Source organism: Ambystoma mexicanum, chromosome 2p (genome assembly GCF_040938575.1).
Source record: "Ambystoma mexicanum isolate Mex_15411 chromosome 2p, UKY_AmexF1_1, whole genome shotgun sequence".
In the NCBI taxonomy this organism is placed as follows: Eukaryota; Metazoa; Chordata; class Amphibia; order Caudata; family Ambystomatidae; genus Ambystoma; species Ambystoma mexicanum.
Genome location: NC_090923.1, coordinates 106,966,908 through 106,984,836, shown reverse-complemented (window position 1 = coordinate 106,984,836; position 17,929 = coordinate 106,966,908). Strand labels below are relative to the sequence as shown.

The 17,929-nt window shown below is 47.3% G+C and overlaps 1 protein-coding gene across 1 annotated transcript in view; it reads left to right on the top strand.

Moving 5' to 3' along the window:
* RAB7A (RAB7A, member RAS oncogene family) overlaps positions 1 to 17,929 on the top strand; it is a 263,332-nt gene that overhangs the window by 161,305 nt on the left and 84,098 nt on the right. The window lies entirely within an intron of this gene.

The following is a 17,929-nucleotide window of genomic DNA, read 5'->3' as shown; positions in this document are numbered from 1 at the left end:
TCCCTCCCATGCCACCCTGTCACATCAGGTTTCCCACCCTCATGCTAATCACCTGAACAGTTAAATAAAATAAGGATAATGTCCAGTTTCGTAGACTTTGTGGACTGACACCCTGTCAATCCTTAAAGATGCCTCACAGCCAGGGGCATCAACACAGCAGCCCCTTGCCAAAAAGTATCATCTTGATCCACAGCCTAGCACCTTTTCTAAAGGAACTATGGCCTTGACATACCTATGTCCCTTTTGGGACTTGATGATGTTGATGACCCCTCAGAAGACCCAGGGTCTCAGGGGGACCTTTATGGTCAAGATGAAGACCAATTTTATGATGACAATATTTATTTGATCCAGGCACAAGACCACCAGCCGGTAGCACATTTGCCTGTTGACAATCCACTTCAGTACAATGAACTGCTATTTAAGGCGGCACAGCATTTTAATATCGACACTCAGAGAAGCGAAGGTCGTCAAGGACTTATAGGAAGACATTCTGGGGGGACAAGCGGTCCTCCACCAAGTTTGTCCCGCTGCTACAGTCCGTCCAAAAACTCATCCAGCCTTCCCTTTTGACGCCTAGCCTTACAAGGGTGGTCAGCCCCAGAATAGAGAAACTATTCAGACCCGTACCCACTGACCCCTTGTATATTAGGGGTCAGCTTAAACCAGATTACTTAGTGGTCACCATCACCGGAAAGAGGGTAGGCACTTGCGTCGGCAGAAGCTCCGCCAGACAACGAAGGCACAAAGATGTATACTTTCGGGAGAAAAGTCGCCTCCTCTGCAGCATACCAGACCACAATTGCTAACACTATCCTGTTAGCGAGCTATGGCTGCCACAAATGGGGTGACCTGGCCTTGAAACACTTGTGTATAGGCGCGTTACAAATGCCATATCTTATCATATATCAATGCCAGATTGAAGCCGTCCCAGAACCACTAAAGGCTCAATTATTGAAGACTATCTCAAAAGGCAAGAAGATATCAAACTGTATCCTAAAGAATAACCTTGATGCAGCAAATGATGCACAACACATCATAGCAGAAGGAACACCAATCAATCGCCACGCCTGGCTCAGACAGCCTAGGTTTATGCTACAGACTCGGGCAACCTTCTTAAACATGGTAGTGGAGCCAAATGTTATTCGGGAAGGCTCTAGAAGACGCCCTTTAGAGTGCCAAAGAGGAATACGACACTATTAAATCGCTTGGACAGTTGACAAATCCTATTGCCAATGGGGCTCCCCAAACTCTAGAAGATTTCGGGTCAGGGTGCTCAACGTTCCTCAGGCTACGCTCAGGGCGGACAGTCCTCGTCTTGTGGCCAGTCGCAAGGCCCAGGTTCGTCTTCCAATTTTCATAGAGGAAATAAAAGTGGCAGAACCTTGCCAGGAGAGACTCGACCCCTCTCAATCAATGACACACCGTTCCAGGTCCCCTCACATGCCACTCGAGCAGGAGGCCCAATTTCATACTTCACCCATGCATGGGAGGGGATAACGTTGGATAAAGTGGGTGTTGTCCACCGTGGTAGATGGGTATTGTATCGAGTTGCTACAAAAACCACCCTAGCGCCCGCAAAGAAGGCAAAATGACAACAGAAGAACAAAGCATACTGTTGGAAGAAGTAAAGGCACTGCTGGAAGAGGACGCCATAGAGATCCCTGCAAACTAGGTAAACAATGGGATTTATTCAACTTACATCCTTGTTCCAAAGAGACTGCACCATGCCCCCAATACTAGACCTGATTACTGGGAACAAATGTCAACCCCCAAAAGTTTGGCATGACCACGCTCCAAGAGGTGATTCCACTTCTAAAACGAGGAGACTAAATGGCAACATTGGATATGACAGATGCATACTTAAATATTTCAATGCACCCTGCGCACTGAAAATACCTGCTTTTCAAAATAGCAGGGGTACACTTATCAGTTCAAAGTACTCCCATTTGGAATCGCCTCAGCACCAAGAGTATTCACAAAGGTGCCAGCAGCAGTGGCAGCTCACCTGCGCAGAAAATCCATCCCAGTATACCCTTCTCTGGATGACTGGCTAATCACCAGGGAATCCAGATTTGCAAACTAAATACACAAAAAACAAACCTTCTCTTCAATCTGGGTTTTTCCATTGACTAGAAGAAATCCAGTCTAGCCCCAGCCAAATAAAACATTTTTTAGAGGCTTTTCTAAAGACCAGAAAGGAGCTGGCTTCCCCTCCAACGAGAGAGTAATGCTGTTGCAAGTACCTCACTACAAGGTTGGTCACCAGATAATTGTACGCAAAGCAATGCGCTTGCTCTGGATGATGGCCTCATGCATTCACTTGGTTCCACACGCGCCCCTGTTAGGCAAGATTGTATGCAGTACCCTTTGGGTGCACTACAACAACCCTGACCTCTTGGCAATAGGACCCCAACCTTTGGTAGTAGTCTGTACTACACAGGTTGGTAGCGTGTTGAACAGCCAGGCTTACCTCAAGAGGGGTCAATGTGAGCTGTAGGGGAGTTGCACAGATTCAGTGACAAGTATTCAAATAAACTTACACACAGGTTTTCTTGATTAAACAATTTAACAGTCAGAGTAAGCCTTCTTCAGAAGGGGGCAATATCATAGTAGCACACAAATACCACTCCAAAATCCACACGCTTAATATTTCTAAATCAGTAAGTAATCTTTTGGGATGGCACACACTTCCTACACCCTCAGGTGGCTTTAGTAACTAGGACACTGTGGACATTAATATACCACTGTTTGCGTTTATAATCAGCAAGGGAAAAGGTTATTAGACCAGAACAAGATATCGCACTAATACTCTGAAACAGGTAAGTACGTTTGGTAACCCCCAATGCAAAGTTGTTTAACCCCTTCCTGGAAGGAAGACCAAACACAATGTCGGAAGGAAGAAGTCATTCAGGGAGCCAGGCTAGGCCAAAGTCAATTGGGCAAAAGTCTAGGTGAGTTAAAGCACTTCTCGCAGGTAAGAAAGTCTTGCACAATGTTTTCGAAGTCTTTGTAGAAAAGAATTCAAAGCGGGGCCACACGCTGTTTAGGCTTGTGAAGTAAAGCGGCCATCAGCAACTCTACAGAGCAACCACAACAGGACACGCCAACAGAGAACAAGTGCAGTTACATAAGCGGTAACTTCTCTTAGACTGTAGAGTACCTTTAGGTTGAAGGAAAAAGTGCAGCAGATGACTTCAGTTCCTGTGCAGCTCTGCAGGTCCTGGTGTCCTGGGCCTCAGTTGTGGGGACAAGAGGGAGGAAGTCTGGGGACTCCTGCTCTACAATGGTACGGTCACCAACTGCAACAGGCAATCTTCAAGCAAGTGGCACTTCAGTGTTTCAGCTCCTTGCGTCTAACGCAAATAGCAACCCTGCGGTTCCTGGCTGACGAGAGGGGCTTTGCTTGCGTCTGGGGTCCAGCGCCCTGTTGTGGCTCAGGCTCAGTTAGTTCTGCTTCCTGGGAGTCCGGAGGATCTTCCTGGAGCTCTTGGCCAGCTTAAAAGCAACGCACACAATCTGGTGTTCCTCTCCCTGGCTATTCGGTTCCAGCTGCAACTGCAGTAGAATTTCAACCAGCTCTGAGGAGGATGTCCCCGTGGCTTACTTTGGAGTTGATTGGTCCCACCAACTCAAGGGGAGAAGTTGTAGTCCTTGCAGGGCTTCTCTAGTCGATAAGAAATTGGAGTTTCAGCACAGCAGCAGGGTTTCACCGGGCAAACCAACGGTCCAGGAGTTGCAGCAGGTGTCCTCTTCAAGTTCTGCTTCAGATTCCTTCATCCAGTGGAGACTCTGCCTTCCAAGCCAAAAAGCCTCTCCTTTTATGCGGGTTGTAGCCATTACTTCCAGCCTAGCTGTCAGTCACCCAGCAGGGTGGCTGTCCTTGCCAGACAGCCAGCAGGCCAATCACCTAAGAGTGCATTCCTGTCTCCTAGGAGACTACGCACAGGGAGTTTCGGGCACCTCCCTCGCTTCCTGCCCCTGCCAGACACCCTGGAGCCAGAGGAGGGCTTCACTTGTGAATCCCACCAAAGACAAAACTAACAAAGGGACCAAACCTGGTTTGGCGTGCAGAGTAAATCTCAAGAAGGACCTTTCCACAAAGAAATGGCGAAAAAAGACCAGGGCCATTTTGACAAAAAATGGCATCCTTGGGTGCTTTACTGCAGCTGCGAACGCAGCCCACGGTAAATGCACACCATGGTAGTTAAGTAAACCACTGCCACCAGCCATGCATTGAGGAAAGGGTAACATAAAATTGTTACATAAGCTAGACAAAGGGGATACTAAGTAACCCCTGCAGCACCCTATTGTAAAATAGTGTGTGCTGGGAATAGAAAGTTACAAGTGTAAATAGTCAATTTTACTTCACTGCTCTTGGAAACCGTAGTGTCACCAAGAGACAGTATTTAAACCTTTGGAACGTCTGAAAGACTTCCCTGTATCACTGCACTGAAGGTGCTGTGACACAATGTAAAAGACGATGCCGATGGAGTTTGACAGACTCCACAACACAAAGAAACAGAGTTCAAAACCATATTAAAGTACATGAGAGAGAGTGGGGAAAAGAAAAGGTCTTCCACTCTCCAGCAAAAAAGAGCAGAGGATCTCTAAGGTAGAGAGGAATTAGCACATTTCTGAAAATTCTCCTGAACAGCGCATACGTCCAATGCAGCATTGGTTAGCAAAACAATGGTCTCAGGCAAGCAGACAGTGGAACGATCTATTGGTGGTTTTGCTAACCCTGGTTCAAGCTCTTCGCTGGTGGTCCAAGGACAACCTGTTCAAATGAAAACCTTTTTGCGCTCCACCAACACAATAAATCCTAACTACAGACGCCCCAATCGCCGGATTGGGGGAGGGCGCCCACAGCCAGTGGACACATGCTACTGCCCAAAGACATGTCAACTTTCTAGAACTCTTGGCAGTCCTCAAGGCTCTTCAGGCCTTTCAGCAATAACTCGAGGGTCAAACAGTGCAGGTCCTCAGACAGCACCACAGCCATATACTCTTACGTCGTCCGCTTTCCTCCATACTGCATGGGCGTCCCTCGCTAGGGACGTGAGACTAAACCTTTTTCACCAGAAAAAAACCTTCCCCTTTAAATTTAGAGGCGCATGGGGGCACCTCCAACTCTGCCCACCAGCGCCACTCTGTCCCCTTTTCCGCATCAACAGGAACTGGCCGAGTTAACCAGTGCTCCTGGGTTTGGCTTCGGCCATGTAATACCATGCGCTCTTCCCCTGGATACTCTCTTCTGTCTTTTTGTCTTCTTTTCTCAATCAAGTACTCAAACCTCTGGCGCCACGCTCCTCCCCGGCGCATGTCGACGTCAGCTGGCTTCAGCAGGTGTCCAGTCTGAGAGGGGCTCTTCCCTACGTCAAATCCCCCATCCTCTACCTTGGCCTGACCACAGCTGGGAGGGTTGTACCTTGTGCACCGCGCTTACACAGCATGCTCTGAATAACGCTAGCTAGGTGGAGGGAGCTCTTCAAGAAGTCGCCTCCAGAGGACTTGAGGACTTCATCAGCCATAAGTAAAGGCCCAATGGAGGGCTGCTTTTTTCCAGCACACCGGGCAAGGGCGACTCCTTCCCAAGGAAAGCCCGGGCGGGAAGAAACCTCTCAGGTTCTCACACCAGCACGGGTACCGAGGCTAGCTTATCTACCAAAGGCTCAGTCCCCTTCCGTGGAATGTTGTCCACAGAAGCCATTCATTCTGTGACTGGAATCGTTTGACCTGGCTCACTTTCTAGCTGGTAAGGTGCTGTTGCAAACCTCTTCCTGCCCATCCCTCTCCGGGCCACCTTTCCTTTTTCTCACGTGGCCATGTACAGGTACTTTATACCTATGTAATTACTGACACTACGACTTAATTGTGCATCTCATCTGCCATGCCACCATCTGGTCTAGTCTAGAAAATATCATTGTAAGTTATAAAGGCACCCTTGTAATGCCTTCACGATCTGTAATGTATCCTGTTTATTTGTGTTCAACTTAAGTGTTTGCATACCTAGTCAAATGTGGCCTCCCGTTGTCTGATTATCCTTGCTCCTGTCATGAGAATCCGTCTGAAGCCTACCTCCTAGTGCTACTGTTGGTATGACCCCGACCTCGCCGCCTCGAAACACAAATGCAGAACCGCTGAGAGGAATTGGAGTGCATCGGGTGAATCTTCTGACAAACTGGTCTGCCGCCTGCTCCAAAGGCAATACAGACTGTCCTGTCCAAAAAGAGTCCACATCCAAGCCTGTCTCTCTGTGGCCTCTGACAATATGCCCAAACATGTTAAAATCTGCCAGGAGCTGGCCAATCCTGCTGCAGTCTCTACTTCTCCTGTTCCCTCCCAGGCCCTCTGTAGGGCCCTGGCTTCTTACTTCGCCACTAAGACCTAGGACCTCCGGTTTTCGCTCCCCTCTCCCTCTCTTGGTCCCCCTCTGGCTGAGTCTCCCTCTCCTCTTTTCTCCTCTTTCACTCTGGTAACACCTGACTGTTTCTAGACAAGTCCGATCTATGAAAGTGTCCAAATGGGTGTTTCCCTGCTCCTCCAGAATAGAGGACCACATTGACACCCTTGCTCCAGCTTTGGCCGATTTCTGCAATCACTCCTTCACCACTTCACCACTGGTTCCTTTACCCTCTCTCCTAGAGCACTACCTTGTGCACCCCCCCCCCTCCTTAAAAAGCATTCTGCCGACCATAAGTGTCTGGCAAACTACTGCCTGATTTCTCACTCCTTTCCTGGGCAAACTCCTGGAAAAGCTGGCCATCTCCCAGCTTACTCTCCACACTGAATCTGTTGGTTTTCTCCATGACCAACAGTCTGGCTTCAGAGCAGCCAGAGGCACAGACTGTTCTCCTGAAAACCCCTAAAAAAATCTGCTCTCGGCCCTTGATTGTAGCCTTCCTTCTGTGGGCATCCGCCTGGACCTTTCCTCTGTTTTCGAAACGATCATTCACGCCATCCTGTTCAGTCAGCTCTGAGAACCTAGGCATCACTGAGCAGACACTGGAGTGGTTGACCACCTTCCTCCTGGACAGTCCCTCACAACTCCAACTTTTGTCCTTTTTGTCTACACCACCTCACTCTGCATGTGATGTCCCCCCTGGGCTCTAATCTTTCACCCTGGCTCTTCAATGTCTACTTGGTCCCTTTGGCCCACCTGATCTCTACCTTCTCCTCTAACGTTCAGTGTTATGCAGATGTCACTCGGCTCGTTCAGGCGCCCCTCGGCCTCCTCTACTCCCTCGCTCATTCCTAACTGAATCCGCAAATCTGGTTTGGTGCGCCTCCAACAATCGCTGCCTTAATGCCAGTAAGCCTGAGATCCATCTCATTGTGACCCCCTTGCTCCGGCTTTCCCCCTCTCACTGTCTGTCCGCCTTTTTGTGAAATGAAAAAACATGTCTCATCTTCGATTCCCACTCGATCCTTCTCTCCTCACATCAGACCTTGCAAGAAGGCCCACTATCTGCTTCACCTCCTCAGTATTCCTTTTCGCATGTGCCCCAATCTCACTGTCCCCAGAGCCCTGGTTCTCTCTAGGCTGGACTACTGCAACAGCCTCTTACTCAATCTGCCTTCCACTATTCTCCGCCCTCTGCAACTAATCCAGTACAGGACTGTTAGGGAGAATTTTCATTTCTGTGCCAATTCCCTTTAACCCTAGACCCCCAGTTCTTTTGCTGGATTCAGGGCTTTTTAATTTTAACTCCCAAGTGAGTGGGACTTTTTTCTTTGTTTTTTCTGACTAGGATTTGTTTCTTACTGTTTCATTCAGTATGATGAACTCCATAGGCATCTGCTTTTTCTCATTGTCACACAGCACCTTTTGTGCAGTGGCATTAAGAAGTCCATTGGACTTTGTTTAACGTGGGGTTAACTACTGTTCCCAGGAATATTAAGATGACGCCTGTCTTACTTACCTTTTCCTTTGTGGGTCCAGCACACCACCCTCTGTGGAGTACTGGGGGGGGGGGGGAATATATAAACTCCTTTATCCCACTCCTCATGAAACATTCTGTTACACTAACTCACTTGAATGGCAGGTGGCAATGGTTTCTTTTTTTACTACATTGTGCCAAGTATCTGCAGGCTGAATCCTTAGCTGCAATACAGCACCTAGGGTGACCATTTTCTTAATGGCCCTTTTCTTTTTTCGCGATATCAGTTAGCTTCTTCTGGGCTTTTACTCTGAATCGGGTTTGAGTCCTTTGTGTATTTTGCCTTTGGCAGGTGTCGGCCCTGAAGCCTGCCCAGACTCCAGTGTCTGGACAGGCAGGATGTGAGGGAGGGTCCCGAAACTTCCATGTCCTTTGTCTCTAGGTGTGCCCGAGTGAAACACGTTCTGATTGCAGGACAGCCAACTGCTGGGTGATTGACAGCATAGGGCTGTGAATGAATTAGAACTTGCTTTAAAGGCGAGGTTTTTGGCACTGGAGGCAGTCGACCACTGGAGCTCAACATACGAAGGACTGTGTGAAGAGACGGCAGCAGTACCCTCCTGGACCGTAAAGTGCCTGGTGAAGCCCTGCTGCTGTGCTGATCAGTTTTTGTTTCGACTGGGAAGTTTCACACAGGACCAATCAGCCTCAACTTGGCGCAACCCTTAACTTGCTATAACTTTCCAAGGCTGCAAAATCCCAATACCCGGGGACCCCTGACTATCATGGAGTGCATTGTCTTCCGAAGTGCAAATCTGGCCAAAGCTTCATGGGCATCCAGAGGACCCTACAGAAGCGGAACATTTTAACCCAGAGTCCCCCTCACCAGAGTCCATGACAAAGCGAACAGTTAACATCTAACCAGAGCTGTTCGTTCTACTTTGGCGCTGAGAAAAAGGTACCAAAACCATAAAGAGCTGCTGAATCAAGGAGAATCCATTGCTGCCGAGTCCCTCTCGTGCTGCTGCAGGAGCCCGCCAGACGCCCTTCGTTTCGTCACCACGACCAAGGACCAGGAACAAGGGTCTGCTGCACTGCAACCAGAAGGCATCCCGCTGGAACAAATTCTTCAGTAAACTGGTACTGTGGGGTTCGGGGTACATCAACAGTTGGCCATTTTTGGTGCTTCTTACCTTGGGGAGTGCTATTTTACCCTCTTTGCAGTTGACCTCAAATCACTTGCACTGGCCTTTCAGCTTGTGCTTCTTCATGGCGACTCCTCTTGAGTTGCTGTGATTTTCTATTTGAACTGACTATTTAAAACCATTTTCTAAGAAGAGGGGCATCAGAGCTCTGAACTGGCCCATTGACTTTGGCTGTCCTGGCTCCCTAAATGCCCCCTTCTGAACATATTGTCTTTGGCAGTGCTGGTTTATTTTCAGGTTTTAAGTTTTGAACACTATTATTGCTGGGATTAAAGACTGCCTGCATCCCTCTGGGAGAATCTGTCTTTGTAGAATACCAGTATGCTCCGTTCTAACTAGAACCTTTCCCTCCCTACTGAATACTGCAAAGGTGATAGGAAATACGTGTTATTACTGGTCCCAAATGACTTCGCTCTATGTGCTTGAAAATATATAATATATGAAAGAATTACTGCTTTTAACTTTTTTTTTATTGAATCCTAATTTGGGATTCATGTTACTATTAGCTGCTGCTTTTTAAAGAATGCTTTAAATATCTTTGTGTATATTTATACTTTAAGTGGAAGTGTTTACTTGAATGCCTGTATTTCCTGATTTCATTTTACAGCTCTACAGCACCTCTTAAGATAAGCCTGTGTTAGGGAGAACTCTCAAAAATGTGCTAATTCCCTCCACCTTATAGACCCCTAGCAACTTTGCTGGATTTTGAGGATTTAATTGATTCAACCTGGATAGAGTGAGACCCTTTTTCCCCACTCACGTATTTTAATGTGATTGTATACACTTTCTTTTTGGTTATGGAGTCTAACCAACTCCATAGGAATCATCTTTTACAATTGTCAGTGCAGGGGCACAGGGAAGTCTTTTAGATTTCCTAAGGTTCCTAAGGTTCCTAAGGTTTTAAATACCTCCTCTTGGATAAACTGTTTCCCAGAACATAAAGTAAAATTGACTTTACTTAGCATTGTACTTGCTAGACCCAGCACACTCTATCTTACAATAGAGTTCTGGAGGGGTTACTTAGGCTCCCCAGTGTCTAAATGCTCATGTAACTTTTTTTTGTTACCTTTTCCTCAATGGACTGGCTGGTGGCAGTGGTTTAGTTTTGAACTACCATGGTTTGCTTTCTCTTTCTCTCCTAACCTACCGGTCTGCTGCACCAACTGATTGCCTGGGTACCAGGCTTCTCCATGTCCAGTCTCCCCTGCACTGCCTCTGGGCCTACTGCACACTTAAAAGCTGTAGCTAACAGCTACAGCCACCTGCCTCCTTGCACTTAACCCAGAGCCATGCTGCCCTGACGGCACTCACTCAGAGCAATGTTGCCATGATTGCCCCCTCCCAACCTCCTCTTCCACCTACTCTTTTTGCGCTGTCGCACTTGCACGATCTGTATGACTCAAGCCCTAGTAAGATCGTTAGTCTTGTCCTCCCTTGTCTTGTGCCTAAGAACACTTGTGTACAGGCGTGTTATAAATAACTCAAATGACATGACATATATTGATAACTATGTAGCTCTATGTACACCTTGCAGTGACTTGTTCTGTTTCAAATTAACAATGGATACATTTTGTAGTGGCATTTATAAAGAAACTAGATGCACTGTTTATTTTTTTATCTGTTACTGAGAGCATTGACTGGATGGAAAAAATTGTTTAGCAAACCCATTGTAATACTACAGATTTTGCATGGCATGAAACTTAATCTTTCATTTGCCATATTGCATGTATAGATAGCCTACGTATGAAACTCTTATTTCTACAGTTGCAATTGGATGAACTGATATAGACTGGTTAGGAAAACCTCATTTGAGCTCCACTAACCGATTACATGATGGTTGGGAATAGGAGGGTGTTCAATGCAAGCCGGCGCATGTCCTACATCCACAATGTCTACACCTGGTTTTCATAAACCATTTGTAATATGCCAGACTAAGCACATTACTGTAGATATACTATGCATGTGCGATTTTCAGGTCAAACCTGAAAATACTATTAGTTAGTAATATTTTCCTTACATTGGCATTAAGGAGTGATGCATTTGAGGGTGTTGGAAGAATGTGTTGTGATAGGTTACCGCCCATAGGTTTTATAGCAGGTGGAGCTTGATGACCTTAAATTGATGTGCTTGGTGTCTGGGAGGTTCTGGCATTCAAGGTGGGAGGCAAGGATGTGTTTCTGATGCTTGTGAATCTGCTTAGTCGCATGCTGTGCATATAGTCCGACATCTAGTTATCGTGGAGTATTGCATCTTGTCTTTCGAGGATCGAAAGGGGACATCTACCTGGGCATGCTTGTAACACTATCTTTAATGTGACGTGTAGTGTACCCAAAATCCTTCATGCGTTAAGGTTCCTCGGATTGTTTTTTCACGCACAGCTAGCTGGTTGCCTTATGCGGGGCTCGAAGAATTGCTAACACATACATCTTTGTCCATGACCTTCGGTCGTTTTAATATTCGTCACCCTTAACCAACGACTACTTCATCCAACGGCGAAGACCGTGGAAGACAACTCAAGACTTCAGCATCTGGTGCTCCGGTCGACGCTGTCGACCACGTGGCCTCGGCCCTCCAGCCAGGCCTACGCATTAGGGAGAGTGGCGTCCGGGGCTGTTCTTTTCAAGAATGCATTTCCTTCTCCCCTCTTTTCCCTTCTGGTTGTGCTGTTGCTATTAGCCTGAGCTATGGACAGGACTCCTTTTTTAAAAAAATGTTGCCCTTCTTGCAACGGCAAGCAGACACCGTAGATCATAACGAGCAGTCCTGTCGATCTTGCAAGCTTTTATGTCCTAAGACGATAAAAGAACAGCAAGTAAAACGGTGGGCGGCCTACGCCATGGAGCAGGCAGAGAGTAGCTCTGCAGCTGCCACCACCTTGATTGACGAAGTTGGCGACAGCCGTGGCTCTGACGTCGAGGCCATTGACCTAGCGTGGGAGCAGCCACGCTCCGAGGCGCGTCCCCAGCTCCGGCAGGCAGGCTACCGGTTCTACTAACGAGGAGTGTACACTCCAGCGACAAGGAAGCACACACACCACGTAAAGGAAAGCCCACAACCCCCGAGCCTCCTCGACGGACTTGTCGGGACGGCCCAAGACGCCAACGGGTATGCCAATACTGTCAATGGAACCCACCAATCCACAGGTTTGTCTGCCCTCTCGGCAACCGTCTAAGTGGCATGCATCTGGGCACTGATGTCAGAAGGGCGCTGAGACACCTCCATAAGAGTGTCCGTGCATAAGGTTTCGTTGGTGCCGAAGCCGAGAGTCTCGCAAACATCATCTCAGCGGCAAATGGGCTTAAGGACATGTCGAAAGACACGTCAAGATGTCGAGAGGGTTAGGAAGAATATTCTGAGGGTTCCCAATTTGTGTCTAAGACTGTCGGACAAGGCTCGACGGCCTAAGGACATAATAAAAGCCCTTTCCCCCTCCAGAACCCTCTGGTTCATCCTTATGGACCAGGGACCGGTTTACAGGATACATGAATAAACTTTCTAAATTTGTAGACTTTTCAGAAAAATGTATCGCCCCCTAAAAGGCCAAGAGAGGAAGACTACTAGCTTACCATGACTAAACCTCAAAGGACCTCCAGCCACACTCCTCATGAAGAGGCGTCTGATCTAACAGAATCAGAGGAGATCCCTCTGGACCTTTATGATCAGGGTGAGGATCCCTTTGAGCCTATAGACCAGTCCCCAGATTGGGGTGATCAACCAGTGGGTGAGGAACTTTGGCTGTCACCGTCCACTACCCCAGATCCAGACACTGTACTTAGATCCTGCTACTTCACCTCCTATAAGACAAGCCTCTCCCATCAAAGACCAGATGGCATTCAATGCCATCCTTAAGGAAGCAGCTGAACGCTTTCAGATTGCCACTGGAGAGGCGGTACAAGACACTGACTTCATAGAGGATAGCTTGAAAGAAAAACCACCCTCAAGTCAGGCAATACGTCTGTTAAACTCCATCAAACAATGCATTGCCCCCTCTTTGTTGACTCAATCGCAAACCAGGGCAGTAAATCCACGGGTTGAGAAACTCTTTCGCTCCTCGCCTACAGACCGGCATTCCAACCGGAGACCTTACACTCCTGATTCCCTAGTGGTGACAACAAGGATTGCAAGAAGTTGTATGCCCTGTGGAAGCGCATTACAACAGCAGCAGCCTACAACACTAGGCTAGCTGACGCCACGTTGTTCGCTAGTTACAGGGACGTCCAGTGGAATTTGCTCCAGGAAGGCCTGCAAGAATTCCCAGAGCCAACAAGATCACTCCTGCTGGAAGTTGTCGGAGGGGACGCAGGTTAATCAAAACATTCTAAAAAAAAAACGGGGATGCTGCAGAGACAGTGGGATGAACACTAGCCCAAGGCACCTTTGTGAAAAGGCACGCATGGTTAAAGAATTTGGGATTTTTCCCGGAAACCTGGGCATTCCTCATTAACAAGTCGGTAGAAGAATCTAACCTGTTTGGTAAGGCGGTGGATGAGGCTTTGGAGACTGCAAAAAAGGAACATGAAACCTTGACGTCACCAAGCTAGATAACGCAAGCCCTATCCGCAGCGAGGGGTGGGGTAGCCCTCGCTTCTCCTTTCCGGGACAATCTTTATCACATTCCCTTCACAATCCGTACGGAACGGGAAATGCATCATGGTCTTCAGCACATGGGGCAGCTGCCTCAACTCAATATCAGCCGAGATGACAGCAACATGGCAAAGGAAGGGGTAGAAGAGTCACCCCTAGAGGCTCTGTGGCATTAAATCAAAAATTACTTATCGATCAAGGTACCCTCCCATGCCTCATCAGTCGGAACGGATAACATCATTCTTCCATGCATGCGAGGGAATTACCACAGACCAGTGGGTGCCCAAGACCGTCGCGCACGGTTACTGTATAGAGTTCAGCTGACCACCTCGATTCCGGCCACCAACGTCCAGACACTTATCGCCAGAACATTTGAAGATCCTAGTACAAGAGTTTGAGATCCTGCAAGAAAAGGGCGCGATCGAAGTTGTCCCCATTCTACAGGTAAACAAGGGTATTTATTCAGTGTTCTTACTTTTACCCAAAAATGATCTCACCATGCGCCCTGTACTAGATTTGTCCCCAGCGAACAGATTTGTCAAACCACAAGTTTTGAATGACAACTCTGCAAGAGGTAATCCTCTAACACAGGGGGATTACATGGCAACATTGGACATGAAAGATGCATACTTTCATATTTCAATGCTGCCAGCGCACAGAAAATACCAAAGGTTCATGATGGAGGACAAACACTATCGGTTCAAGGTCCTTCCCTTCGGCATTGCCTCAGCCCCAAGGGTATTTACAAAGGTGCTGGTGGTAGTAGTGGCTCACCTGCGCAGCAAGGCCATTCCATTCTATCCTTACCTCGACGATTGGCTAATAACAGGGTATTCGCACGGAACATGCCCCTCAAACACCCAAAAGACAGTAGATCTACTCTTCAGTCTGTGATTCTCAATAAATGAGAAGAAGCCCAAGCTAGACCACAGCCAAGTCAATAAATTCGGAGAGCTCTAATTCGGACAGAAGACTACCTCGTCTTCCCCTCCAGTGAGAGGGTTCAAAACATGCTGTTCCAGATCCCTCATTATGTAGCTAGTCGTGAGGTGACAGTACGCAAAGCCATGCGACTGTTGGGAATGATGTCCTCCTATATTAGTCCCACACGCACGTTTGTGCATGTGCCCCATGCAAGAGGGGCTCAACAGCCAGTGGTGTCAGGCTAGCGGACAATGGGACGATCTAGTGGTTGTCTCGCCAGCCCTTGTGCTCTCTCTGCAGTGGTGTTTGTGGGAAAACCTCTTGAAGGGGAAGACCTTCACCACCCCCGCAGTAGAGGCACTCACTACGGACGCATCTCTGACGAGGTGGGGGCTCACCATCTTCTGCGCACTGCATTTTGTCCCCAGCAGTAGCATCCAACCACATAAACCTGTTGAAGTTATTGGCAGTGTTCAAGGACCTAAAGGTTTGTCACACACAACTACAGGGGAAGACAGTACTCGCGGCCATGTATTACCCGAACAAATGGGGCGCACACTCTCCAGGGCTGTCAAAACTGTCTCCCACATTTGGAAGTGGGCTCTCAAACAGAGGATGTTCCTCCTGTCTCAACACGTAACCTCTACCCACTGAGTACGAATGGCAATTACACAGACATAGTCTCCACCGTCTTCATGGAATGGGCCTTCCCAGAGATCGACTTGTTCGCAACTGTTGAGAATGCCCAATGCCAAGATTATGCCTCCAGGTACCCCCAGAACCGCTGCTAGGGGAACGGTCTCTGGATAACATGGTCCACGAAATGTGTCTATGCTAACCTCCTGTTGCTCCCCCTCCCCTTACTTCCCTACTCAACAAGATAGTGCACATGATACACCAGGAACCAGTCACAATGATTCTGGTGGGTTCCCCCATGTGGGCCCGCCAACCCTGGTTCTCCCATCTGATGGAGTTCGCAATTTCTCAGCCGATTAAGCTGCCTTGCTCATACAACATGCTCTCGCAAGACAGGGGGAAGACACTACAGCCTTGCCCGCAAATTCTCAACTTAGCGTCTTGGCTCCTGAGGTCATCAGGTTCAGGCACCTCAAACTACCTCAGAGATGCATGGACATTCTTAAAGCAAGAAAGCCGAAAACCAGACATTGCTATTCCAGTAAATGTAAACGCTTTATCTGGTGCCATTCTAAGAGCGTCAATCCCATTGAATGCTCTCTGACCCACATTGTCTTATGCCTGACTCATCTGCTGGACTCATCTCGTTTTTAATTCCCTGAAGGTCCACCTGGCTGCACTTTCAGCATACACAACGTCCAAAAGGTGTTGTGGTGGAAGATCCCAGTAATTTAGGTATTTATGGAAGGGGTTAAGACTTGATCCACCAATTTCAAACCTAGCTCCCAGATGGGACCTAAATGTGGTATTAACTAGACTAATGGGATCTCCCTTTGAACCTATGCATAAGGCTAGCCTTAAAGCACTCACTTACAAGACCACCTTACTAGTGGCAGTCACTTCAATGAGAAGAGTCAGTGAATTGCAGGCCCTTTCAGTCTCAATTTTCAAAGGTAAAGTGTTTTGTGCACTCACCCTAGGTTTGCACCCAAATTAAATTCAAAGTTCCATGTGAACCAATCAGTAGAACGACCCATATTCCCCCCGAACCCCACTAATGTGGCAGAAAGAAGCCTTCACACACTTGAGTCATTATATTATCTGGGAAAGACGAGACCACTAAGAAAGACAAATCAGCTTTTTGTTTCAGTGGCCGCTGGTAGAGAAGGGGGACCCTGTCTCCAAGTCTGCCATCTCAAAGTGGATTGTAAACTGCATCGCACTCTGCTACACTCTTGCCAAGAAACATCTGACCTTAAAGCGTAGAGCACACTACTCGGGGCACTGGGGCTTCCATAGCATTCATTGCAAATGTTCCTATCGAATCCATTTGCAAAGCCGCAACCTTGAGTTCTATACACCTTTACAAAACACTACTGCCTAGATACTCACTCTAGGTCTGATTCTCAGGTGGAACAAAAAACACAGGTGAATAGGTCACAAATTTGCTCAAGCCCTCTCCTTTATCATATCACTCTAAGCACATACATAAATCAATTTTTCGTGCTCAGTTGTGAAGCAATTTTGTAGTTTTTGTATATACAGTTGCATGAATCAACATGAATAAGGTATTGAAAACATAACATCAATCGGTTCTTAACTGTTCCTACAAGCGAAGATTAAATAATCACACAAATACTTTTGACAAAATAACAATTGTTTGGAAGGAAGGAAGGAAGGAAGGAAGGAAGGAAGGAAGGAAGGAAGGAAGGAAGGAAGGAAGGAAGGAAGGAAGGAACTGTACAATAAATAACAGTTCTTTTTGTGGGGAAACAGTGATGATACACTGATTTAAAAAGTGCACCTACACCGGGGTGTTTAAGCCATCTAAATGGGCTTGCTATGCCTAATAGTTTCCACGGCCTTCTTCAGGACGAGGCGCTGTATGAACAGGTGGGACAAGCGGTACTAAGACATCTCTTTACTATTGTTCCTTCTCACACTCCAACTCTGGCTACTGCTCGCGAGTCTATGGACAGCATTTGACTCTAAGCAAATTCACGAAGACTTGCATTACTCACCGTCATATGATTTTTGATGATTGTATCTGCTTACATTCACATGCGCCCACCCTTCCTCCCCTCTCGGAGTAGAAGTAACATAGAACTCTTACTTTCTCTCTCTGTAATCATTCACGTTTGTTATAAGGCTCCCTCACAGCAGAAAAAACACAACCAGAGAGACTCAACACGTGAAGGATTTTGGGTACATTACATGTCACATTAGGGATAGTGTTACAAGCACGCCCATGTTGCCGTCCCTTTTCGATCCTCGAAAGACTAGATGCAGTACTCCGCGATATAACTACTAGATTTCGGACTATATGCACAGCATGTGAAACTAAGCAGATACAATCATCAGAAATGCTATTCCGGTGAGTAATGCATGTTTTATAAGGTGGTAGGACGTGGCTAGCAGGATGAGCTGCATTTCCAGATGGTTGCAATTTCACTGAAGGAGTGTGCATATTAGACACCCCTTCAGTGTGCTTTCATGTGGGCCTCTTACTTTTGAAGCCACCACTTCTGGATTGTTTCAAATGTTAAAGGTTTTATGATTGTTAAAAGCTAATTCTTGGTACCCTGGCATATCTGTTAATAATATTTGAGCTGCTTCTACTCCTTCACAGAATATGCATAGTCCATCATACCTTGCCATGCAGGCCTTAAACAGTTGCATTGTGAATGGCTGCGTTCTTCC